Raw genomic sequence first — 26,204 nt, 5'->3', positions numbered from 1 at the left:
ATCATTTGCCCACTTTGCAGCTGGGTTTTTTTTCTTATTGTTGAGTTTTTAGAGTTCTTTTTATATTTTGGATACCAATCCTTTATCCAGTATATGTTTTACAAATATTTTCTCCCAATCTTTAGCTTATCTTTTCATTCTCTTAACAGTGTCTTTTGCAGAGCAGACGCTTTTAATTTTTTTTTTTTTTTTTTTTTTTTTTGCGGTACGTGGGCCTCTCACTGTTAGGGCCTCTCCCGTTGTGGAGCACAGGCTCTGGACGCGCAGGCTCAGCGGCCATGGCTCACGGGCCCAGCCGCTCCGCGGCATGTGGGATCTTCCCGGACCGGGGCATGAACCTGTGTCCCCTGCATCGGCAGGCGGACTCTCAACCACTGCGCCACCAGGGAAGCCCCAGACGCTTTTAATTTTAATGAAGTACAACTTACCCATTTTTTTTCATGGATTGTACTTTTGGTATTATATCTATTAATAAAATATCATTGCCAAACCCAAGGTCACCTAGATTTTTCTATGTTATCTTTTAGAAGTTTTATAGCTTTGCATTTTACATTTAGGTTTTGAATTATTTTTTGTGAAAGGTGTGAGGTCTGTATCTAGATTCTTTGGGTGAGTTTGTGTATGTGTATGTCTAGTTGTTCCAGCACCATTTGTTGAAAAGACTATCCTTTGGATTGCCACTTAACATTATTTTTTTATTGGGGAAGTCTTAATTCTTGGTGCTGTAGTAAAATGTTGAATTTTCATTGAACTTGTCAAGGACCTGAAGAAGGACTGTGCTAGTCAAATAGGGACATTTTGAGGGTATGTGAGGCAGGAAGGATGTATTAGTCTGCTGGGGCTGCCATAACAAAGTACCACAGACTGGTGGCTTTAACAACAGAAATTGATGTCTCAACATTCTGGAGGTGAAAAGTTCAAAATCAAGATATCATCAGCAGGTTTGGTTTTTTCCTGAGTCCTTTCTCCTTGGCTTGCAGATGGCTGCCTTTTTTTCTGTGTCCTCACATGGTCTTTTCTCTGTGTACACATCCCTGGTGTCTCTTTGCGTACAAATTTCCTCTTCTTATAAGGACAACAGTCATGTTGGATTAGGGCCCACCCCAGCGGCCTCATAACTTAAACAACTCTTTAAAGGCTCTATCTCCAAACACAGTCATATTTTGAGATACTGGGGTTTAGGGCTTCAACATATGGATTTCAGAGGGATGCAGTTCAGCCCATAACAAAGGACTATACAAAGGTAAAGTAAATGCAGTATATATCTTTCTAAGAGATAAGAAATACATATATATATATGAAATCTGGTTCTGATGAACATGAAATAGATTAACTGATAGCCCTTCATAATGCTTTAGGGATGAATATCATAGTAGTATAATTATCAAATAAAGATTCCCTTTATAAGGCACTTAAATTATATCTTGAGCAAATTATACTATATAATTCGATGTAGAGCTTAGAAAAGTATATTATGCTACTCTAAATTATAAAGTGATTATAATCTGATACTAAAATAAAACCTGAAAAATATAGCCCAAAACAGAAACTATAACTCATTCTTAAATAAGATTCTAATATTAATATTTAACTGATTATTGGATAAGGAAGGAATTTCTAAGCTTGAAAAGAAGGAACAGGATTATAAAAAGCTCGATAAATTTGACCATATAAAAATTAAAATCTTATATTGTATAAAAAAAGCAAAACTAATAAAATAACAAAAATAACAAAACTAGACAGTTAATAATCGTCCCTTTTAAAGAACTTAAATGACTTAAAAAAAACAGAGGACAAAGGATAAGAACGGTTCAGAAAATATATAAAGAACTAATAGCCATATTAGAAAATGTTTAATCTCACTAGGAACCAAAGAAATGCAAAAATATTAAGGTGTTGTTTTTCATTTATTAGCAAAGATTTAAGAAAATGATAATCTGTAGTGCTGATGAGATTTATTCAAATACTACTGATAAGATAAAATTGGAAGGAGAATTACAAAATGTATCAAAATTCTAAAAAATGTTTATACCTTTAACCTAGTGATTCCTTTTGTAGGATTTATCCCAAGGAAATCATCAGAAATTCAATGAAAGATTTATTCACAAGCATGTTCAGCAGAACAGTATTTAGAATAACAAAACACTGGAAATATCCAAATGTTCAATATTAGGTGTATGGTTAAGAAAATCATAGAACATTTCCAAAACGGGCTATCTTGTAACTATTTCATGTCAACATATTTTTCATCTCATTTCACTTTTTAAAAACTTCTTAAATTGTTAAATATATCATCCTTCAAGAAAACACATATAAAGTGCATATGTACAATGTAGAGAAGAGTTATAAAGTGTACTCTTACGTCATGTTTACTGGGGTTTAAAAATAGAATTTCTGGAACTTCCCTTGTGGCGCAGTGGTTAAGAATCCGCCTGCCAATGCAGGGGTCATGGGTTCAAGCCCTGGTCTGAGAAGATCCCACATGCTGCGGAGCAACTAAGCCCGTGCGCCACAACTACTGAAGCCCACTCACCTAGAGCCTGTGCTCCACAACAAGAGAAGCCACCACAACAGGAAACCCGTGCACCACAACGAAGAATAGCCCCCACTCACCGCAACTAGGAAAAGCCCACGTGCAGCAACGAAGACCCAACGCAGCCAAAAATAAATAAATAAGTAAATAAATTAAAAAGGAAATTCTTTCAATTTAACGTCACTTCATAAAAGGAACAGCATTTTTCAGTTCCCATTTAAATTAGAAAGGATTATTTTACTTCATGATAAAGGAGACTCTTAACCTTCTTTGTATCTTTATCTGACTCATTTTATAGTCATTTATTGATGGAGATAAGGTCAGTGTACCCAAATTTTTGAGTGTTGTTTTTGTCTGCTGCTTAACAACTACTTCATTATTTGTTTTGATCTTTAAGTTCCAATACATGAAAAAAAAAATTCCAGTACATAATTGAAACAGCTTTCAGAGGCATGTTTATAATACTATGGGATGATATGTATATATATATATATATATATATATATATATATATAGGTGAAGAAATCAAACTACAGGAAAATAAAGAGTTAAAAATAAAGTTAGAAAATAGAGAAATACAGAAAATACATATACTAAGACATATTAGTGTTTTTCAAACTTCTTTTGACAGCAATACATTGTAAGACATATTTTACAGTACAACACCATACATACATGCATATACACAAACATTTCATGAAGCAGTACTTACCCTTCCTTACTACTTGCTATGTGCTCTGATATTTTCTACTTTTTTCTCCCCCCTTTTTCAAGTGCTTCTTGCAACTTACTAATGCGTCTTGACCCACAGTTTGGAAAACAGACTTACACAGTAGGAAGATGAGGGTAACAAATTTGTCTCTGCGTTTCCTAGAAGGTTATCCGTTAGGGAGAAACAAAAGCATGTTTCTGAGTAGTCATAAATGAACAAAGAATGGGGGTGAGATGGCGTGTCTGGTAAACTTTTCATGGTGACTTTGATCTTTGTTAAACTGCTATGAAGTTCCCTTGGTCTTGCCTAACTGCAGTGTTGCTCTATAGCTAAGGAGACAACTGTCTCAAGAGAAGCACCTAAGGGAATCTCTTGAGAAATCTGGACCAGCCATGCTACTCAAAATTCAAGAAATGGGATCAACAGTGGAGGTGGAACGGAAACAGGTAGAGAGATTTTCTCTCCTTGTTTATGTTGGGAAAGTGAAACCAAAAGGGAAAAGCTAATGTTTTACCTACAAACCTATAGTTTTGCTTATTTCCTCTAGATTTATTAAATTCTTTTCTTTAGTATTCCTCTATTAACATTCTTACTACAATTTTAAAAATTTTAGTGCAAAATAAGAAAAGACTCTGATGCCATTTAGTCCAGCGCTCTTAATTTATGAATAAGGGAGCTAAGGACAGAGAGGTTATTTTGTCTCGGGCTTCACAGAAGTGAACTCTTAGTTCCTGGGAGGGAATCCTTCCCTCTACACCATATAATCTCTGTTACAAGAATTGATTTTGGAAGGCACTGACCTAGTCTCATGTTATATGTATTGTATATGATGTGCATAGAAAAGAAAGATTTAAACTGAGCTGACATTTGAAGCAAGGAATAAGTCAAATAATCAGGAATGTGTTTACACTGCTGTTTTCAAGTCTCATTATTTATTTTAGCATAATGTTTTTGCTTTCATCAAAGTTGTTATTTGAAATATCTATATGTAATTTAGAATATTTTAAATTCTAAGTACCAAGGCAATTAGTAGTTTCAAATCATAATACCTATTATTAGATTACATAATTTTTATTACTTTAATGAGTGCTGTCCTTCTACAATGTCCTTAAGTAGAATAAAGAGGATTCTACTTAAAGAATTTGCAAATGATCCTTTATTGCTATACTTTATACTGCCAATATAGTAGGCACTAGCCACATGTGGCTATTTAAATGAAAAATAATTTTATTTGTTAAAATTACACAAAATTAACGATTCAGTTCCTCATTCACTCTGGCCACATTTTGAGTGCTGTTGAAGAGTGCACAGAAAGTTCTCCTGGACAGCACTGCTGTAAGACACTGCACTCTGTTGAGATCTTTTAACTGTAACACATAAACACCGCTTCTTCCTCCAGGAACATTAAGATCAGAAAAATCTACCTTATACCTGTGCTATAAGTTAGCTTAGTAGAAATCTTTACCTTACAGAAAAGGAGTTTTTCTTATACGATTTCAGGTGCAAATTTTGCAGCAAAACTGCATTGCTGTTTTCAGACCACCCAAGAACTACTGGCACAGGAGCGACAACAGAAAGGAGAGTTGGAGACCGCTACCTCACAGCTCAAGTCTGATCTAGGTACGAAAACAGATGCTAGAAATTACACTTTTGTTAGTTTTTTGAGATTTCATGCGAAAACTCTTAAGATTCCAAATTCTCGAAGTGGCCAGTGTTACTGGTATTTCCCACAGACCTGAATGTAAAAAGTTGCTGATTTCCTTTTTATCTGTGGCACTGAGAAAGACAGAGAATGTTGGTAATAAAATAGAATTTGACCCTCTTAATTGTCAACTTATGTGGATTTTTTTCAGGTTTATTTAACTGTGGACTTGGGAATATTTGGGTTCTATAAATCTAGATTGAATATTGGATAATAGAATGCTAATAAGGAAATGAGGTCATTAATCCTTGCTATCCTACTGATTCTAACGATTTATCATGTCAGACTCTCCATTCTTCAGGTTATCGACCTGTTTTGGTCAACTTGTATTTGTAGAAATGGATAGTTGTAAGGTACCATAGAGAGAAGTTAGATTAACTACTCGTTTGAGGAGGAAAAAACATCTGTTTTAAAAAAGAGTCCTAAAAGGTGACAGAGCTAGGAAACGGAAGTGTCTAGACTTGATCCCAGGTTGCTCAGAGACATGCTTCTTCCAACCCAACAGCCCTTATCAGACGACTGTTTGTTAATATATAATTGTAACAGCAGTTTTCAGGTAGATCTCACTATAGAGATCACACAGAGCTCCAGTGCAGTGCTTTACGCATGAATAACACTTCATGGTTTACACAGGGCTTTCACATACATTATCTCATGTCATACACAAAACTATCTGTAATTCCTAAAGTTACAAAATGAGTAAATGGTGAAGTGAGGCCTCAACCTGGATCTTCTAACTGCAAACCCAGTGTTCTTGCCACTGTGGCCTCCCTGCTCTGTGGCTGTCATGAGGACAGGGAATACCAAAAGGGGAATGAAAATTAGAAAAAAGAAACCATAAAGGGTAACCCATTCAATGCTTTTACTTACTGCTTTTAGCAGAAAGTATTCTTTTTCCATATAGTTGTTGAGTAATGAATTATTCTGTGAAGTTCTCACTGATAATGTCCCTAAATAGTTTTCTGTCTTCCTGTGACCGCATGCCTACAAAAATACATGTTACATTTTATTGTACTACCACATTATCCCATTTGAGCCTTACAGCAAACTAGTGAGAAAGATAAGAAAATATACCCCATTCTACAAAAGGATGAAAAGATCTATAGTGAAGGACCCACAGTAAATAGAATAGCTGGGACTAAACACAGATCTTTCTATTATATTAGTTGTCCTTCTGATTAAGTGATTTTTTAAAATGTTACTTTCTTAAAGGATTAATGCTTTTTGAATTTTGTAAGAATATATGGAAGACCATTAAAAACATTGAGATTAGAATAACAGTAATTCAAATTAACATAAAAAAGGAAGCCTGTCTGAATACCAGCTATATGCTTCATATTGAATAATAGATGCTTTACATGCATGCAATTTTATTACTTTAAGGTACAAATAGTTATTCTAACTATATTAATAAAAGGAATGCCTTTAGATACTTGCTTCAATGAATTTTAAAATGTACTTATTAATAATTATTTATTAGCAATAAACATTATATGTATATATGTGTGTGTATATGTTTGTGTATTAATTAATTAATTAACTAATTAATTAATTAAAGTGATTAAATTGTTCTCCAAAGTAGGATAAACATTCCCCTTTTAGTCTTTCTTTGATTAGTGGAATTTTCAAAATAGATCATGTAGTTTATCTTTTTGATCCTTCACATATGTTAAATTAGAATTTATTTAAAATGAGTCTTGGACTCATTTTCAAGAAGTACAGTTTTTCTGAGTATATCATAAATAAAATGAGTTTTTATGTGTTTTATAATTTTCTGGCTTTAGAATTTTTAAGTGAAACAAAACTAATAGATCCTTATGAATTTTCTATGAAGCCAAACATTAACCTCAGAAAAGTTTATATCTCTTGGCTACTAGTATACAGTGCCAAACTGTTCTCCTATTTCTGCCTTTGGTTTTATTTTCACTGTATATACATACTCTGAGTGGTTTCAAATCTTTTTTTTTTCCTACACCAAATCATCCTCCTGAGCTTCAGATGGTATCTTACTGCCAACTAATCATCTATATTTAGATGCTTTGCAGATACCTCAAAACACATGATGAAAGCTTAAGTCTTGCAGTCATTTTTACTCATTATATCCCCCAAACCTGCTCCTTGCCCTGAATTCCCTGTTAGAATCCACCAACCACCCCCACTGTCCAGGTCTGTACACTAGGTATTTTCCTTGACTCATCTATTGCCTTTACCCCACCAGTCAGTCACCAAGTCCTGATAATTCTCCCTGCTTGCTTTTCACAAGTCTTTTCCTTCTGCATCATTACCTCAGCCAGCTCTCATTGTTTTACACTTGGGTTACTGCAACAGCTACTAAACTGATCTCCCTGTCTTTATTGAGCCTTTGTCAGGGTAATCTAACAAAAGGCTTTTTGATCTTTTTGATTGTGTGCCTCTCTGTCTTGAAATCCCTCGGACTCATTATCATCTGTGCACTGAGTAAAATGTGACCTCATTTGCCATTGTACGTGACTGTGGACTAGTTTCTTGATAATTTCAGGATTTAGTTTCCAGTCTATAAAAATATGATAGAAATACTTGCGGTCTCCTTATTTCTGCAAAATACAGACTAAAACAAATTTTTTTTTTAATCAAAGTTTCTCAGGGAAAATACCATGTGATTTCGATGTACTTGTAAGTTACTATCATCATAGTTATGTGGACTTTTTTTGTTTTTAGTTTCTAGAGATGACCTCATTTCCAAGTTGGTTGAAGAAAATAAGGTAGGTTTTGAGGTTTTGAGTACAGAGGTTTTCTTTCATATCTTCACTAAATAGTATTTCCTCACTCATGTTGGTTTACAGTCCTTCTGATTCTCCTAAAATCTTTATTAAAAAAAGTTTCAGTGTAAATGAGTGTATATCCAGAACTGTTGTCAACTGGGTATTAGGAAATAAATCATTTCATGCAGGTTATTATAGTTTGAAAAAAGGTGAGTTGGCAAACCTAATGAGACTTATTTGCATTTTATACCTATTGCAAATGAATTGCTGTGAAGCTTTTTCTATGAAATGTAAGAAATATTAACTATTTTTGGTGATGGTTTATCAACAACATGAATGTATGTACTTACTACCACTGAATTTAACACTTAACACTTAAAAATAGTTTTAAGTGAACTGTACTCTTAGAAATAGTTAAAATGAGTATAGTGCTATACAGTAGGCCCTTGCTGGTTATCTATTTTATATATAGTAGTGTGTATATGTTAATCCCAACCTCCTAATTTATCCTTCCCCACCCCTTTCCCCTACAGGGGAAAAGAATCTGAAAAAGAATGCATATTGTTATATGTAATTATATAATAATATAATGTATATTTGTATATAATATTAATATTATTATTATTATATATAACTGAATCACTGTGCTGTACACCTGAAACTAACACAATATTGTAAATCAACTATACTTCAGTAAAAAAGACATTTCATTAAAAAGACTTAAAAATGGTTAAAATGATAAATTTTGTTATGTGTATTTTACCACAATAAAAAATAAAAAATAGAATAAATGTTACTACTTTTATATCAAGACATTTCTAAATCAGTCTCATGGTGTAGATGTTATATGATGTTAACTTTTCTTGAGATGCTTCTTTTGGAAAGCTAGAAAAGTGGTTCTGTCTCTGAAGGAAGAGGACTTAGACTTTGTTCTTCCCCATTTGACTAAGTACCTATTAGGTAAAACCCAGCCCAAAACTCACATCCCCATCACCTTTCCCTCATCTCAAAGAGAACATTTTTTTTCACAGAACAAAGGTGCTTTCTTCTGCTCCACCCTCAGGTATTCCTTGATGAAAATCTCTTCCCCTACTAATAATTTTAAAAGATCCTTGCGTGTGTTTCTTTGAAATAATAAGCTCATACTGCTAATAGGAAGAAATGCGTATGTAACATAAACTAAAAATATTTCATCCTAGTAGAATTTTTTTGATGTAAGGATACTAGGTAAATAACAAGGTTTGTTTTTAGGCAAATTCTTTCTAATTGGAGTCCCAGTATGAGAATATTTTTAATAAATACTTTTGATAAATAATTTATAAATTATTGGAGTTGGATATATCAAGATTTTAAAAAATCCTTTATAAGACACTCATCTATGTATATTAGAACTTGAATTGGTACTAGCCACAATACAGAACAGGTATTTTGATAGGGATACATGTAATAGCTCTTACATGTAGAAAAAGAGAAATTCTTTTTTTTTCCTGTAGAATATACAGATGTCTTTCAATAAGGAACATGAAGAAAATGCATATTTGAGGTCTGAAATAATATCCCTTCATGAAGCCTCAGAAAAAGCACAGGTAAATCTTCCCGTTTCTCTAGTGTTTAGATGTTAATTTTGTTCAGTTAAAGAACCAAGAACCAAGATTAATTCTGGTTACATGAATTCATACCATTGCCATCATCCAAAATTTTTATTTCCGTAAGATTTACTTCATTTGTGAAACATCATCAAATTAACTACATTTCCCATTTCACCCTCTAAATTCCTGTGATACGTAGGTATTTGAGATATACTGCTAAACCATGCACTAGTTTAAACTTTGCCTTGTTTGCTTTCTAATTTACTCACTAAATGTATACCTTTTATTTCCCCCAATGAAACTCTAAGCAGTTCAATGCCAAGGGCTATCTTATACTTTCTTTGTATCTTCTATGTCAAAGCACAGTAGGAACCTAATAAATACTTGCTGATTTTGGAGTTATGTGTAATCATTTTATGTGGGATGGTGGTTCCCAAATTCAGCTGATGTTTTCTGTATATGCATGTATATGGAGAGGAGTCACCACATACGCAAGCAACCGAGTTATTTCTCATAGGGCCCAAAGAAATAGTATTGATCGTTTAAAATAACTTTTTGTTAGTACAATTTGATTATTTCAGTGTTAGGATCATAGTGTTGTTATGCTCTCTTTATGATAAAAAAAATACAAAATGTGATCTTTCATAAAATAATGATAACAGTAACTACTACTACTCTTACTATAAATGATAGTTAACATTTACTGAATCCATACTACAGTCATGGCACAATTCTAAGCACTTCATGTTACTAACAAATTGTAATCCTCTCAATAGGACTTCTTTAGAACTATTATTATTACCATTTTAAAAATAAGAAAGTTGATATACAGAGAAGTTTAATAATATAGCTAGGGCTTCCCTGGTGGCACAGTGGTTAAGAATCCGCCTGCCAATGCAAGGAACAGGGTTCAAGCCCTGGTCCGGGAGGATCCCACATGCTGCAGAGCAGCTAAGCCCATGTGCCACAACTACTGAGCCTGCTCTCTAGAGCCTGCGAGCCACAACTACTGAGCCTGCATGCCACAACTACTGAAGCCCTCGAGCCTAGAGCCCGTGCTCTGCAACAAGAGAAGCCACCGCAATGAGAGGCCCACGCACTGCAATGAAGAGTAGCCCCTGCTCACCGCAACTAGAGAAAACCAGCGTGCAACAATGAAGACCCAACGCAGCCAAAAATAAGTTAAAAAAAATATATATATATATAGCTAGTAAGTGACCCAGTTGGAATTTGAGCCCAGCAATCTAGCTGTAAAGAAAATTAGCTATTTCTTTTCAAGGAGCAAGAGTTCTCCTCTGTCTTATCCCCAAGTATTCCTTGATAAGTAGTTTGTGCATCTGGTTATACCTTTAAGATGCCCATGAATGTATTCCTGTCTTATGATGCTGTCCCACTTACGATGCTGTCCAGATAATCTTTATCTCTCCTTTCTTGTTACTGTTTTTTTGAGTGTTTTTTCTATTAACCCTTCAGAGTTATTTGCCCCATCCTTAAAGAGTTTATACATTAAAACATAAGATCCTTACCAAATATACTTTGCAAAAATAACTGAGAATTAAGATAAATATTTTCCACAGGAATACAAATTTTCAAAATACCAAAAGGACAAGAGAATTATAAACTAACTACATGTATGTTGCAGAAAAGATTTTTGTTTTATTTTGGAAGGTTAATCTTGTGAAATGGCACAGTGATCTGTATTTTGCTTTTTTGAATACTGTAGTTGGTGATGAAGGAGCTTAGGTATTTTGTTATCAGCTAAACAATTCTGAAAGCTCATCATCCAGTTTTGAGAATGGATTTCTATAACATTGGCCATGCATCTACATTGTAAATTCCATTCTGTAGATGTCTTGCTGTAATTGACCAGCATTCAAAATTATGAAGAATGGAAGATTGGTAAACTGCCAAATGCTTCAGTTGTTCCACTGTATCACCAAATTTCCCCTTTTAATTTACAGTTGTTTAGGATGATGACTCCAAATGTTTGAAAGTATTTTATAATCTAATGAAATATCAATTGGGATTAGGTTAAATAAATTAGGTTCACATGTATTGTGAAATACTATGCCGTTGTTAAAAATGATGATACGTAAGTAAAAAGACTTATTTATTGGAGAGATCTGTGATTTGCTATATATGTTGTCTTAGATTTTGAATGACCAACTGACTAGAAAGTGTTCAGAGCTGAACAGAATGCTTCAGACTGTTAGAATGGAAAATGCCAGAATCATTGCTGACCACCAAGCCATTCTGCAGGTATTCATTTTTAACACTAGTCAATTTCTGGTAGAGTCATCAGGAAGCCTCCTTGGCTAAGAGATCAGGAAATACAAATAGCCAACTGGATACATAAAATATTTTAGCCATTAATTTCAAGGGTTTTTCTGAACTATTTTATTTTTTAATTAGTTGTTTTCTGTTTTCATCAGAGGGGTCATTTGGCCTTACACTCAGAGCTTTCTTAATGGTTTCTTCTCAAATATCATTACTTTAGGAAAAGTAATTACCTGTCCCAGTATTGATAGAATTATGGAGAATACTTCTGACTGACCCTAAAGTATTTATCTTTTTCCCAAAGACCTGTGCTTTCCCATTTTGCTTATGCCATTCCCTCTGCTGAGAATGGTCTTTACTTCATTTTCAACTGTTTGAGATTGTGTTCATTCTTTAAGACTCACTTTCACCCAGAAGCTTGATCACTCCAATCAGAAAAAATCAGTTTTGTCTTTTAATTTCTCCTTCTAGGACACTGAACAGGCTGTAATAATAAGGCTCTCTCTCTCTTTTTTTTTTTTTTTTTTTTTGAGCATACTTACTATATACCAAGCATTGTGCTAAGGATTTTACATATATTACCTCCTTTACTCCTACCAGTTACGTAAAGGGATATTTGTCATCCTTGTTTTACAGATAATAAAAATAAGATTTAGAGAAGTTAATCAACTTGCCCAAAATCACCCAGCTAGTGTAGGGTGGAGCCAGATTTAAATCTAGACTTGACTCCAGACTCAGTGTTTTTAATCATTTATGTTATGTTGCTTCTCTTGTTCTGCATTCTATAGTAGTAGTTTATGTGCATGGCTCATGTCCTGTACTACATTCCTAGGACATTGTCTTACATACCTTTGTTATTACCTATAGGGCTAAGCGTGTTTTGCACATAACAGGTACTCAATAAGTATTTTTTATTCAGCAAGCATTTAGTGCTTACCTCATGCAAGTATGTTGCTAGATCTAGATAGAATTATGGCAGTGAACAAGACAAGTCCCTACTTTCATGGAACTTACAATTTAGTAGACTGAATAATGTGACTTATGTATGCAACACTTTCACAAACATTTTAAAACTTTGGAATATGACACAAGTGAGATCCCATTTTACCAAGTATGAAGGTGTAAAGGTTTACCTTGCAATCAAATATTGTTCAAAAAGAAGTGTTTTAAAATATGTTTACAACTATAGTTATTAATATATACTCTATTTACAGAAGCTTTATAACTTGTAGGTAGAGGAGGTGTGCATAAACATGCTGTTTTGATAATTGAAAATAGTAAAGCCAGAGGAAATTGTGCAGAACAGTCTTAGACATCTGCTGTAGCAATATATGAGTGCAATTTCAGATACTGTCAAAAGAATTTACACTAAACTATGAAACATGATTGTCCCTGGAGAATGGAATTATTTGGAAGAGATGTGGGGGAGATAGAGGTGGAGCGATCATTTCACTTTATATACGTTGATATTGTTTTACTTTTTAAAATATAGTATGTTGAAATTTTGAAGTACCAAAATATACTTAATATAGTTTTTTTTTAATCTTTTTTGGAGTATGGTTGCTTTACAATGTTATGTTAGCCTCCACTGCACAACAAAATGAATCAGCCGTACACATACAGATATCCCCTCCCTCTTGGACTTCCCTTCCATTTAGGTTACCACAGTGCATTAGGTAGAGTTCCCTGTGCTATACAGTATGTTCCTATCAGTTGTCTATTTTATGCATGATATCTAAAAATTTGTTCATGTTAGGAGTTTTATAAATTTTGCAGCAAGCTGGATAAATAATGCCTCTTGATTATTGGCTAGAAGAGCTATAAAATGATAGAATTGTGGTCAGGTCAGGGTAGGTACAAAGAGCAAGCTGGACATTAAGATAAATTCTTTTAAAAAGAGGTTTTATTTATATAAATTAAATTTGTCTTTTGTAAGTATCAGTATCTTTGATCAGTTGTTTAGAGTGATACCCTATCAAATGACTTCTGGCATCTCAACTTTTAATATTGCTTCTAACACTCAGGAAGAACAGAAAATGATGACACAGACATTTCAAGAACAAAACTTAATTCTGGATGCAGCCCATGCCAGTATCACAAGTGAGCTACAGACTGTTCAGAATGAGAAAACACAACTCCAAATGCATCTATAAGTAAACTGTGGGCAACTTTTCGCATTTGTATTTCTTATCTTTAATGAAAATGTTTAATTCTGCATTTGCTGGGCCAGTCACAAAAATAAAGACTCTGGCCTCAAGGAACTAGTTTTAGAACATTTCAGTAACTGCTCTCAGGCAGGAGATATGTTCTGTAAGAACATTTAGTCTTTCTGTTAAAGAAGAACTCTCGTTCAGCTTTCATTTCTCCTTGTTCTCTTCCTGCAGGGACCATTTAGTCCTTGAGCATAACCAGTGTATCCAGAAAGCACAGGATGCTGAGAAGAGGGCAGCTGTGCAAAAAGAGCTGCTAGAAACAACTATTGCAAGATTGCAAAGTGAACTGGAAGCATCAATGCAAGAGAAGACCTCTCTGCTAGAGGAGAAAGAAGGACTTCAGGGAGAGGTAGGTAGAGGCAGATTTATGTTACCTCCTGGTTGTGGTGGTGATCTTGTTTTAAAATTTTCTTGTAAGTGCAAAAGACAAGAAATACAACCCAGAGGCAGTTTGTCTGAGTTGCCCATGAAAGAAACCTTTGGGTGGCTAATCTGTGTCTTTTAGCATGTGAGTGCACTGTGCCAAATAGTTGCCCTTATATAGCGTGAGTGAATGTTAACCATTCATACATCCTCATGTTAGTTAAGGAGTCAGATTTAAAACTCGATTTTCCCAGTAGAAGTGGGACAGTGTAGTGGAAACAGTGTAAGGGGAAACAGCCCTGTCTTCCTAGTTAGGAAAGAACCGGCAGAGTCTGACATGCAGACGTGTCTTTCTAATTTCAGGGCTATTTGTGAAGTCTGCTCTGCCTCAGAGACTCCCCGAGTGGCCCCTTTTCTGAGAGGATGTGCTATCTCTGCAGTGTAGGTATTAATTGACATGCAGAGTGTATCTGCTATAGTAGAGCCTGTCAGCTGTTTTTAAAATGACCCATTTCTTTTTTTCCCCCTTCTCTTGGGCAGGTTAATAAAACCGAGAAAGAAATAGCAGAAGAAAAATGCAACTTGGAAGAGGAATTAGCTAAAAGCAAGGTATTCCACATTTTATTTGTTGTTATGTCATTATATTTAATTCCTTCTGTATTGCTGCCTCCTGTATCAGCTTATCTGAATGAGGAGATGGGTTATTTTGTTGAATACCAAAACATGGGGGAAATAGAGAAGCCGCGAAGCTGGATGCACTTGGAGCGCCCCAGTCACTTCAGCATAAGGCTGCGTCTGGGGAATGTTTGCTCGTTGAGCATCTCGTGTTTGCCAGTGAGTCCTCACTGCCTCGGACCCTAGTGTTCACCGAGGAGTTTAGCCACGGAGTCCCCTGAGAGTGAGCTAATGGGCCTGTGGGCTGCAAAGGGATGATTGCTGACGATGCTGGTGTTTTTGTTTGTTTGTTTTTTGGTTTTTTTTAAAAAAAACTAAGCTTCCTAACTTGTTAGCACTTGCCACTTTATTTGTGAGATACCCCTTTCTGGGTTCTATGAAGGTAGAATGGCCAGAGAAACAAATACAATCCTTATTCAATCAAAAAAAAAACTTTAAGACATTGCTGTTTGCATTTCAAAATTTGAACAGGGTAAAGATTATGTCTCACTATCATCTAGAGAATATATCTGGAGCATCAAGGACTCTCAGCCCATCCGCATGCAATAAACCCAGCAACAGGTGTCAGATATAGTCATCAAGCCTTGACTGTTTCTTGGCTCAAGTAAATAGCATTCTTAGTACCATATATGTGAACTTTTAGCTTAAGAACTGGGGAGAGAAGAAAAGCTAAATTCTGAGCTGGAGCTCAAAGACAGTTCACTAAGCTGGCAGGTCCCTTCTGTGGTTTAGTCACTCATATCTAGTGACTTGAAAACAGTCCACCCCAAAAATCTTTTAAATAAAGCTGACTTCCTGTGGCAAGGACTTTGCTGGTGTCAATGTGGCCTCAAATATGTTTTTTAAAATTTGGGAATTTGGTGGATACTATTCAATTCATTAATACTTTTTGCTTTAAAATGCTAGTGAATATTTCATGGCTAAGGCAAATGCTATTTGTGATTAAAACATGGTATTATTATTTTGCTTGTCTGATTTCATTTGTTTTAATGTAGACTAAGTGTATGTTCATGGGGCTGAAAGATACTTGCTCGTTAGAGAGGTTCTATTAAGCCAAATGACAGTGCTTCTACAGAGTTCCGTTTTTTGGTCTAACTTGATATTTTTTACATGTGTACTCATTGTAAAGCTATGTTTTCTTAAAGTCAGGCTTATTGAGTTATAATTTAGAGTGAAGTTCACCCTTTTTTTTACTGTACAGTTCTGTGAGCTTTGATAAACACAATCATGTAACCACCACCACAACAATCAAAATATAGAACATTTCTATCACCCCGGAAGGTTCCCTTGTGCCTTTTAGTAGTCAGCCTCTTCCTCCATCCCCATCCCCTGGCAACCACTGATCTGTTCTTCTATCCCTGTAGTTATATCTTTTCCAGAATATCGTATAAATTGTATCATACAGTATGTAGCATTATAAGTCTGGCTTCTTTTATTTAGCGTAAAGCATTTGAGATTTGAGATTCATGCATGTTACTGTATGTATCAGTAGTTTATGTTCTGTTATATCACAGTTTCTTTACCTATTTGCCAATTGAAGAACATTTGGATTGCTTCCAGATTTTGGCAGTTATGAAAAAACCTGTATAAATATTCATATGTGAACATGTATTTTTATTTCTCTTGGATACATATCAGGAATTGGACTTCTAGATCCTACAGTAAATATATGTTCAACTGTCTTCCAAAAGATGTGTGCCTTCTTGCATTCCTACCAGGAATATATGAGTTCCAGTTTCTCTACACTCTCACCAGCACTTGGCATTGTCAGTTCTTTCAGTTTCAGCCATTCTGATTGGTGTGTAGGGGTATGTCATTGTGGTGTACTTTGCTTTTCTCCAGTGACTAGTAACATTGAGTACCTTTTCATCTGCTTATTTGCCATCAACAACTTAAAGTGTCTCTTCAAATCTTTTAACCATTTTTAATTCAGTTGTTTGTTTTCTTATAATTTATATTTCAGAGCTTTAAAAATAGTGTCCTATTAATCCTCATGTAATAGTTATTACTATTTGTATATAAACAAATTTTATATGTGCTTTACCTACTTTTCTTCTGTATTATGCCTTTTCATGCTCTTTTAAAGAGCAGAAGTTTTATATTTTGATTAAGTCCAGTTTATCAATTCTTCAAATTTTATGGATGATACTTTTTGTGTTGTAGCTAAGAAATTTTTGCCTAATCTAAGATTACATAGATTTTCTCCTTTGTTCTCTAGAACTTTTTTGTTCAATATTAGGTGTATGATCCACTTCAAGTTAATTTTTGTATATCATGCAAGATGTAGTCCAAGGTTCATTTATTCTTAGGTGGATCATCTGATTGTTTTAGTACCTTTTATTATTGAGATATAATTAATATACCATAAATTCACCTTCTTAAAATATACAAGTTAGTGATTTCTTAGTATATTCACAAGTTTGCACAAATACCACCACTATCTTATTCTAGAACCTTTTTTATCATCCTAAAAAGAAACCTAGTACCCATTAGGAGTCACTCCCTATTTACCCCTGCCCACCTCTGGCAACTACTATTCTACTTTCTACCTCAATGGATTTGTCTGTTCTGGACATGTCATGTAAATAGAATCAAATAGTATGTGGCCTTTTGGGTCTGGCTTCCTAGCATGATGATTTCAAAGTTTGTCCATTTTGTAGTGTATATAAGTACTTCGTTTCTTTTATGGCTGAATAATATTGCATGAATATAACACACTTCATTTATCCATTCATCAGTTGATAGGCATTTAAGCCGTTTCCATTTTTTGGCTATTAAGAATAATGCTATGGGGCTTCCCTGGTGGCGCAGTGGTTGAGAGTCTGCCTGCCGATGCAGGGGACACGGGTTCGTACCCCGATCCGGGAGAATGCCACATGCCGTGGAGCGGCTGGGCCCGTGAGCCATGGCCGCTGAGCCTGCGCGTCTGGAGCCTGTGCTCCGCAATGGGAGAGGCCACAACAGTGAGAGGCCCGCGTACCGCAAAAAAAAAAAAAAAAAAAAAGAATAATGCTATGAACATTTGTGTACAGTTCTTTTTGTGAGCATATGTTTTCAGTTCTCCAGGAGCAAAACTACTGGGTCATGTGATAACTCTGTTTATCATTTTGAGAAACTGCCAAACTGTTTCACAAGTAAGGTAGTTGCACCATTTTACAATCCCACTAGCAATGTATGAGCATTCCACTATCTACGTCCTCACCTAAACTTGTTTAAAAAAACTTAAAAAAAAATTACACCCATCCTAGTAGGTGTGAAGTATCTCATTGCGGTTCTTTTTTTTAACTGAGGTGCAATTCACATACTATAAAATCAGCCATTTAAAAGTGAACAATTCAGTGGCATTTAGTACAATATTCACAATATTGTGCAACCACCACCTCTGTCTAGTTCCAAAACATTTCAATACCCCGAAAGGAAACCCCATACCCATTAAGCAATCACTCCTTATTCCCTCCTTCCCCCAGCCCCTGACAACCACTACTCTGCATTCTGTCTCTATGGATTTACCTATTATGGATATTTCATATGAATATAATCATACAATATGAGATCTTTTGTATGTGGCTTCTTTCACTTAGCATAATGTTTTTGAGGGTCATCCATGTTTTTGTATCAGTATGTATCAGTACTTCATTCCTTTTTATGGTTGAGTAATATTCATTTTGTGTGTGTGTGTGTGTGTGTGTGTGTGTGTTGAGTTGGCTAAAAAGTTCGTTTGGGTTTTTTATAAGATTTTACAGAAAACCCAAACGAATTTCTTGGCCAACCCAATATATGTATGTGTGTGTGTATACACGCACACACACACACACGTATATATATGTACACACACACCCCACAATTTCTTTATCTGTTTATCTGTTGATGGATGTTTGCATTGTTTCTGCCTTTTGGCTGTTGTGATTAGTGCTGCTATAAACACTTGTATGTGTATTTGTAAGTACCTGTTTTCATATCTTTGAGATATATACCTATGAGTGGAATTGCAGGGTCATATGGTAATTTTATGTTTAACTTTCTGAAGAACCACCAGACTGTTTTCCACAGTGCTGAACCACTTTTTCTTCCCACCAGCAGTGTACAAGGGCTCCAGTTGCTCCACATCCTCACCAACACGTTATTTATTTATTTATTTAATTTATTTTACTTTTGGCTGTGTTGGGTCTTTGTTGCTGCACGTGGACTCTCTCTAGTTGCATCGAATGGGGGCTACCCTTCCTTGCAGTGCGCGGGCTTCTCATTGCAGTGGCCTCCCTTGTTGTGGAGCGCAGGCTCTAGGGTTGCGGGCTTCAGTAGTTGTGGCACGTGGGATCTAGAGCGCAGGCTCAGTAGTTGTGGCACACGGGCCCAGTTGCTCCACAGCATGTGAGATCTTCCTGGACCAGGGCTTGAGCCCATGTCCCCTGCATCAGCAGGCAGATTCTTTTTTTTTTTTTTTTTTTTTTAGTTTCTGCTTTATAACAAAGTGAATCAGTCATACATATACATCTGTTCCCACATCCCTTCCCTCATGCATCTCCCTCCCTCCCACCCTCCCCATCCCACCCCTCCAGGCGGTGACAAAGCACCGAGCTGATGATCTCCCTGTGCTATGAGGCTGCTTCCCACTATCTATCTACCTTACATTTGGTAGTGTATATATGTCCATGCCACTCTCTCACTTTGTCACAGCTTACCCTTCTGCTTCCCCATATCCTCAAGTCCATTCTCTAGTAGGTCTGTGTCTTTATTCCTGTCTTACCCCTAGGTTCTTCATGACATTTTTTTTTAATTCCATATATATATGTTAGCATACAGTATTTGTCTTTCTCTTTCTGACTTACTTCACTCTGTATGACACACTCTAGGTCCATCGACCTCATTACAAATAGCTCAATTTCGTTTCTTTTTATGGCTGAGTAGTATTCCATTGTATATATATGCCACTTCTTCTTTATCCATTCATCCGATGATGGACACTTAGGTTGTTTCCATCTCCTGGCTATTGTAAACAGAGCTGCAACGAACATTTTGGTACATGACTCTTTTTTTTTTCCCCCAAGGTTTTCGCTTTAATGGCACCATAGATCTTTCCATACTAAAACTTACAAAAGTCTTTCATCTACCTTCTTACTGGATTAAAAGGAATGTGCAATTTAAGGGAAAATTATGATACATTAGTTTAAGCAGTCTAATGTAATTTTGCTAAAAATTAAGTCTAATATCTATTTCTCACTCCCAAGAAGCCTAAATATCAGAAGAATGCATTTATTCCTTTTTTTTTTTTTAGTTTCTGCTTTACAACAAAGTGAATCAGTCACACATATACATCTGTCCCCACATCCCTTCCCTCCTGTGTCTCCCTCCCTCCCACCCTCCCTATCCCACCCCTCCAGGCGGCCACAAAGCACCGAGCTGATCTCCCTGTGCTATGCGGCTGCCTCCCGCCAGCTATCTACCTTACGTTTGGTAGTGTATATATATCCATGCCTCTCTCTCGCTTTGTCACAGCTTACCCTTCCCCCTCCCCATATCCTCAAGTCCATTCTCAAATAGGTCTGTGTCTTTATTCCTGTTTTACCCCTAGGTTCTTCATATTTTTTTCTTAAATTCCATATATATGTGTTAGCATATGGTATTTGTCTTTCTCTTTCTGACTTACTTCACTCTGTATGACAGACTCTAGGTCTATCCACCTCATTACAAATAGCTCAATTTTGTTTCTTTTTATGGCTGAGTAATATTCCATTGTATATATGTGCCACATCTTTATTCATTTATCCGATTATGGACACTTAGGTTGTTTCCATGTCTGGGCTATTGTAAATAGAGCTGCAATGAACATTTTGGTACATGTCTCTTTTTGAATTATGGTTTTCTCAGGGTATATGCCCAGTAGTGGGATTGCTGGGTCATATGGTAGTTCTATTTGTAGTTTTTTAAGGAACCTCCATACTGTTCTCCATAGTTGCTGTACCAATTCACTTTCCCACCAGCAGTGCAAAAGTGTTCCCTTTTCTCCACACCCTCTCCAGCATTTATTGTTTCTAGATTTTTTGATGATGGCCATTCTGACTGGTGTGAGGAGATATCTCATTGTAGTTTTGAGTTGCATTTCTCTAATAATTATCAGTGTTGAGCATCTTTTCGTGTACCTCTTGGCCATCTGTATGTCTTCTTTGGAGGAATGTCTATTTAGGTCTTCTGCCCATTTTTTGATTGGGTCGTTTTTTTGGTATTGAGCCACATGAGCTGTTTGTATGTTTTGAAGACTAATCCCTTGTCGGTTGCTTTGTTTACAAATATTTTCTCCCATTCTGTGGGTTGTCTTCATATTGTTTATGGTTTCTTTTGCTGTTCAAAAGCTTTTGAGTTTAATTTGGTCCCATTTGTTTATTTTTGTTTTTATTTTCATTACTCTAGTAGGTGGGTCAAAAAAGATCTTGCTGTGGTTTATGTCAAAGAGTGTTTTTCCTATGTTTTCCTCTAAGAGTTTTATAGTGTCCAGTATTATATTTAGGTCTTTAATCCATTTTGAGTTTATTTTTCTGTCTGGTGTTAGGGAGTGTTCTGATTTCATTCTTTTACATGTAGCTATACAGTTTTCCCAGCATCACTTATTGAAGAGGCTATCTTTCCTCCATTGTATAGTTTTACCTCCTTTGTTGTAGATTAATTGATGATAGATGGGTGGTTTATTTCTGGGCTTTCTATCCTGTTCCATTGAATTATATTTCTGTTTTTGTGCCAGTATGATACTGTTTTGTTTACTGTAGCTTTGTAGTATGGTCTGAACTCAGAGCCTGATTCCTCCAGCTTCGTTTTTCTTTCTCAAGAGTGCTTTGGATATTCAGGGTCTTTTGTATCTCAATACAGATTTTAAGATTTTTTGTTCTAGTTCTGTGAAAAATGCCATTGGTAATTTGGTAGGGATTTCATCGAATCTGTAGATTGTCTTGGGTAGTATGGTCACTTTGAGAATATTGCTTCTTCCAATCCAAGAACATGGTATATCTTTCCATCTGTGTCATCTTTGATTTCTTTCATCAGCATCTTACAGTTTTCAGAATAATGGTCTTTTGCCTCCTTAGGTAAGTTTATTCCTAGGTGTTTTATTCTTTTTAATATGATGGTAACTGGGATTGTTTCCCTAATTTCTCCTTCTGATCTCTCATTGTTAGTGTATAGAAATGCAACAGATTTCTGTGTATTAATTTTGTATCCTGAAACTTGACTGAATTCATTGATGACCTCTAGTAGTTTTCTGGTAGCATCTTTAGGATTTTCTATGTATAGTATCTGCAAACACCTGCAAACAGTGACAGTTTTACTTCTTCTTTTCCAGTTTTGATTCCTTTATTTCTTTTTCTTCTCTGATTACCGTGACTAGGACTTCCAAAACTGTGTTGAATGAAAGTGGGGAGAGTGGACATCCTTGTCTTGTTCCTGATCTTAGGGGAGGTGTTTTCAGCTATTCACAGTTGAGTATGACGTTAGCTTTAGGTTTGTCATATACAGTCTTTATTATGTTGAGGTAGGTTCTCTCTATGCCCACTTTCTGTAGAGTTTTTATCATAAATGGGTGTTGAATTTTGTCAAAAGCTTTTTCTGCATCTATTGAGAGGATCATATGGTTTTTATTCTTCAATTTGTTGATGTGGTGTATCACACTGATTAATTTCTAGAGACTGAAAAATCCTTGCATCCCTGGGATAAATTCCACTTGATCATGGTGTATGATCCTTTTAATGTATTGTTGGATTTGGTTTGCTAGTATTTTGTTGAGGATTTTTGCATCTGTGTTCATCAGTGATAATGGCCTATAATTTACCTTTTTTGTGGTATCTTTGTCTGGTTTTGGTAACAGGGTGATGGTGGCCTCATAGAATGAGTTTGCGAGTCTTCCCTCCTCTGCAGTGTTTTGGAATAGTTTCAGAAGGATAAGTGTTAACACTTCTCTAAATGTTTGAAAGAAGTCACCTGTGAAGCCATCTGGTCCTGGACTTTTGTTTGTTGGGAGTTTTTAAAGCACAGTTTTAATTTCAGGGCTTGTGGTTGGTATGTTCATATTTTCTATTTCTTTCTGGTTCAGTCTTAGGAGATTATATTTTTCTAAGAACTTGTTCTTCTAGGTTGTCTGTTTTATTGGCATATAGTTGCTTTTAGCAGTCTCTTATGATCCTTTGTATTTCTATGGTGATTGTTGTAACTTCTCCTTTGCCATATCTAATTTTACTGATTTGAGCCCTCTCCCTCTTTTTCTCGATGAGTCTGGCTAAAGGTTTATCAATTTTGTTTATCTTCTCAAAGAACCAGCTTTTCGTTTCATTGATCTTTTCTGTTGTTTTCTTTGTCTCAATTTCATTTCTTTCCACACTGATCGTTATAATTTTTTCCCTTCTACTAACTTTGGGTTTTGTTTGTTCTTCTTTCTCTAGTTGCTTTAGGTGTAAGGTTAGGTTGTTTATATGTGATTTTTCTTGTTTCCCAAGGTAAGATTTTATTGCTAGAAACTTCCCTGTTAGAACTGCTTTTGCTGCATCCCATAGATTTTGGATCATTGTGGTTTGGTTTTCATTTGTCTGTTAGTATTGTTTTATTTCCTCTTTGATTTCTTCAGTGGTCCATCGGTTGTTTAGTAACATATTGTTTAGCCTCCACATGTTTGTGTTTTTTACAGCTTTTTCTTGTAGTTTATTTCTAATCTCATAGCATTGTGGTTGGAAAAGATGCTTGATATGATTTCAATTTCCTTAAAGTTACCAAGACTTGCTTTGTGATCAGTCCTGGAGAATGTTCCATGTGCACTTCAGAAGAATGTTTACTCTGCTGCTTTTGAATGAAATGCTCTATAAATATCAGTTAGGTCCATCTGGTCTAATGTGTCATTTAAGGCCTTTGTTTCCTTATTGATTTTCTTTTTTTTTTTTTTTTTTCTTTTGTGGTATGCGGGCCTCTCACTGCTGTGGCCTCCCCCGCTGCGGAGCACAGGCTCCGGACGCGCAGGCCCAGCGGCCATGGCTCACGGGCCCAGCCGCTCCGCGGCACATGGGATCCTCCCAGACCGGGGCACGAACCCGTATCCCCTGCATCGGCAGGCGGACTCTCAACCACTGCGTCACCAGGGAGGCCCTGAAATGCTCTATAAATATCAGTTAGGTCCATCTGGTCTAATTTAAGGCCTTTGTTTCCTTATTGATTTTCTTTCTGGATGATCTGTTTTGGATGAAAGTGGGGTGTTAAAGTCCCCCACTATTATTGTATTACTGTCAATTTCTCCTTTTATGGCTGTTAGTATTTGCCTTATATATTGGAGTGCTCCTGTGTTGGGTACATATATGTTTTCGATCGTTATAGCTTCTTCTTAGATCGATCTCTTGATCATTATGTAGTGTCCTTCTTTATCTCTTGTAATAGTCTTTATTTTAAAGTCTATTTCGTCTGATATGAGTATGGCTACTTCAGCTTTCTTTTGATTTCTATTTGCATGGAATATCTTTTTCCATCCTCTCAATTTCAGTCTGTATGTGTCCCTAGATCTGTGGTGAGTCTCTTATAGACAACATATATACGGATCTTGTTTTTGTATCCATTCAGCCAGTCTGGGTCTTTTGGTTGGAGCATTTAATCCATTTACATTTAAGGTAATTATCAATATGTGTGTTCCTCTTGCCATTTTCATAATTGTTTTGGATTTGGGGTTTTTTGTGGGTTTTTTTGGCTGCACCCCTTGTTTTCTGAAATCTTAGTACCCTGACCAGGGATTGAACTTGGGACATGGCAGTGAAAGTGCCAAGTCCTAACCACTGGACCACCAGGGAATTCCCTGGATTTGTTTTTGTAGGTCTTTCTTCTTTCCTTCCTCTTTTGTTCTCCTATCTTGTGATTTGATGACTACCTTTAATGTTGTGTTTTGATTCCTTTTTCTTTTTTGTGTGTATCTATTGCAGATTTTCGGTTTATGGTTCCCATGAGCTTTTGATATAGCAGTCTATATATAAAGAAGATTGCTTTAAGTTGCTAGTCTTTTAATTTCAAATGCAATTCCAATATCCTGCATTTGTGCTCTCCTATCTCACAGTTACTGGTTTTGATATCATATTTGTGTGCAGATGATTTCCTACATTAACTGCATGTTTACCTTTACTGCTGAGCTTTCCATTCATAATTTTCTTGTTTCTAGTTGTGGCCTTTTCTTTTCCACCTAGAGAAGTTCCTTTAGCATTTGTTGCAAAGCTGGTCTGGTGGTGCTGAATTCTCTTGGCTTTTGCTCGTCTATAAAGCTTTTGATTTCTCCTTCAAATCTGAATGAGAGCCTTGGTGGGTAGAGTATTCCTGGTTTTAGGTTCTTGCCTTTAATCACTTTAAATATATCTTGCCACTCCCTTCTGGCCTGCAGAGTTTCTGCTGAGAAATCACTTGATAACCTTACGGGAATTCCTTTGTATGTTATTTGTTGCTTTTCCCTTGTTGCTTTTAATATCTTTTCTTTGTCTTTAGTTTTTGTCAGTTTGATTACTGTGTGTCCTGGCATATTCCTCCTTGGGTTCATCCTACCTGGGAGTCTCTCTGCTTTCTGGACTTGGGTTACTGTTTCCTTTTCCATGTTAGGGAAGTTTTCAGCTATTATCTCTTCAAATATTTTCAAAGGTCCTTTCTCTCTCTATTCTTCTTCTGGGAGGCCTATAATGTGAATGTTGGTGCATTTAATGTTGTCCCGAAGTCTCTTAGACTGTCTTCATTTCTTTTCATTCTTTTTTCTTTATTCTGCTCCATAGCAGTGATTTCCACCATTCTGTCTTCCAGCTCATTTATCCATTCTTCTGCCTCAGTTATTCTGCTATTGATTCCTTCTAGTGTATTTTTCATTTCAGTTATTGTATTGTACATCTCTGTTTGTTTGGTCTTTAGTTCTTCTATGTCTTTTTTAAACGTTTCTTGTATCTTCTCAGTCTGTGCCTCCATTCTTTTCCTGAGATCTTGGAACATCTTCAATATCATTACTCTGAATTCTTTTTCCGGTAGATGGCCTATCTCCACTTCACTTAGTTGTTCTTCTGGTGTTTTATCTTTTTCTTTCATCTGGGATATATTCCTTTGCCGTCTCGTTTTGTCTGACTTTCTGTGATTGTGGTTTCCATTCCGCAAGCTGCGGGATTGTAGTTCTTCTTGCTTCTGCTGTCTGCCCTCTGGTGGATGAGGCTGTCTAAGAGGCTTGTGCAGGCTTCCTGGTTCCTGCCCACTGGTGGGTAGAGCTGGTTCTTGTCCCTCTGGGCAGGGCCATGCTCAGGAAGACTTTAAGCAGCCTGTCTGCTGATGGGTATGACTGTATTCCCGCCCTGTTGGTTGTTTGGCTTGAGGCGTCCCCGCACTGGAGCCTACAGGCTGTTGGGTGGGGCTAGGTCATTGGGAGGAAA

The 26,204-nt window shown here is 36.1% G+C and overlaps 1 pseudogene; it reads left to right on the top strand.

Annotated features, from left to right (window-relative positions):
• The window catches only part of LOC132495490 (coiled-coil domain-containing protein 150-like), an 83,893-nt pseudogene that overhangs the window by 5,428 nt on the left and 52,261 nt on the right, over positions 1-26,204 (top strand).

The sequence above is a fragment of the Mesoplodon densirostris genome, chromosome 8 (genome assembly GCF_025265405.1).
Source record: "Mesoplodon densirostris isolate mMesDen1 chromosome 8, mMesDen1 primary haplotype, whole genome shotgun sequence".
Classification (NCBI taxonomy): Eukaryota; Metazoa; Chordata; class Mammalia; order Artiodactyla; family Ziphiidae; genus Mesoplodon; species Mesoplodon densirostris.
The sequence above is the reverse complement of the archived record's forward strand: the minus strand, read 5'-3'. Positions and strand labels throughout refer to the sequence as shown.